Genomic DNA, 1,947 nt, shown 5'->3' on the forward strand with positions numbered 1-1,947 from the left:
TAGCTATTGTAAATCATGGTGGGAACTATGGTAGTGTAGTGCCTAACACACTTGACTGCTAACCAGAAGGCTGGAGGTTCAAACCCATCAGCCACTCCTCAGAAGGAAGATGGAGCAATCTACTTCCATAGTGATACTGCCTCAGAAACCCGAGGGGTCGCTATGAGTCAGGTCCGACTCGACAGCACATAACAACAATAACATTGTAAATTGTATTGATTTCCTTATTTCTTTTTCAGCAATCTCTTTGCTGGTATAGAGGAATCCAACTGATTTTTGTATGTTGTTTTTGTATCCTGCAACTAAGCTAAATCTCTCAATTAGTTCCAGTAGTTTTTGTCCTGAGTCTCTTGAATTTTCTACATATAGGATCATATCATCAGCAAATAGGAGTAGTTTGACTTCTTCCTTACCAATATGGATGTCTTTGATTTCCCTTTCTTGCCTTATTGCCCTGGCTAGGATTTCCAATGCAGTGTTGAATAGAAGTGGTGATAGAGGGCATCCTTGTCTGGTTCCTGTTCTCAAGGAAAGTGGTTTCAGTCTCTCTCCATTGAGAATAAAGTTGGCTTTTGGTTTTGCATATATGCCCTTTATCATGTTGAGGAATGTTCCTCCTGTTCTTATTTTGCAGAGTCTTTTTATTATTATTATTATCAGGAATGGATTTATTAAATGGATTTTATCAAATGCCTTTTCTGCACTGATTGATATGATCATGAGGTTCTTTTCCTTTGTTTTATTTATGTGATGGATGACGTTGATTGTTTTTCTAAAGTTGAACCATCCTTACATACCTGATAAGAAGCCCATTTTATTTTTAAATATGTTATTGGTGTCTATTGGCTAGGATTTTGTAGAGATTTATACATCTATATTCATGAGGGGTATTGGTCTGTAGTTTTCTTTTTTAGTGATTTCTTTGCCTGGTTTTTGTATAATGTTATGTTTGCTTCATAAAATCAATTTGGGAGCATTCCATCCTTTTCTATGTTGTAGAATAGTTTAAACAGGAGTGGTGTCAGTTCTCCTCTGAATGTTTGGTAGAATTCTCCACTGAAACCATCTGGTCCAGGGCTTTTTTTTTGGTGATAATTTTCTTATGACTTGTTCAATTTCTTCTTTTGTTATGGATCTGTTCAACTTTTCCACCTCAGTCTATGTTAATTTAGGTAAGCAGTATGTTTCTAGAAATCTGTCCATTTCTTCTTTGGAATGGGTACAGATATGGATCTCTTCCAGTCAGTTGACCAACTAGCTGTCTTCCAAATCTCTTGGCATAACCAAGTGAGTTCCTCCACTGGGGCATCTGTTTGTTGATCTCAATGGGTATTCCATCAATTCCTGGAGCCTTGTTCTTCACCAATTCCATCAGTGCAGCTTCAACTTCTTCCTTCAATACCATTGGTTCTTGATCATATGCCAGCTCCTGAAATGGATGAACATTGACTCTGGGTATTCCTCCCATCTTCTTTTGATGTGTCCTGCATCATTCAATATATTGTCCATAGAATCTTTCAGTATTGCAACTCAAGACTTAAAGTTTTTCCTCAGTTCTCTCAGTTTGAGAAATGCCAAGCATGTTCTTCCCTTTTGGTTTTCTAACTCCAAGTCTTTGCACATTTCATTATAGTAACTGGCTTTGTCTGCTTGTGCTGCTCTATGAAATCTTCTGTTCAGCTCTTTTATCTTGTCATTTCTTCCATTTGCTTTAGCTACTCCCTGCTCAAGGGCAAGTTGCAGAGTGTCTTCTGACATCCATTTTGGTCTTTTCTTTTTAATGACCTCTTGCTTTCTTCATGCATGATGTTCTTGATGTCATCCCATAATTCTTCTGGTTTTCAGTCATTGTTGTTCAATGCATCAAATCTATTCTTTAGATGGTCTCCAAATTCAGGAGGGATATATTCAAGATTTTGGCTCTCATGGACTTGTTTTAATTGTCTT

This window comes from Orycteropus afer, unplaced genomic scaffold (assembly GCF_000298275.1).
Source record: "Orycteropus afer afer isolate SDZICR_OR568_19922 unplaced genomic scaffold, OryAfe1.0 scaffold00097, whole genome shotgun sequence".
In the NCBI taxonomy this organism is placed as follows: Eukaryota; Metazoa; Chordata; class Mammalia; order Tubulidentata; family Orycteropodidae; genus Orycteropus; species Orycteropus afer.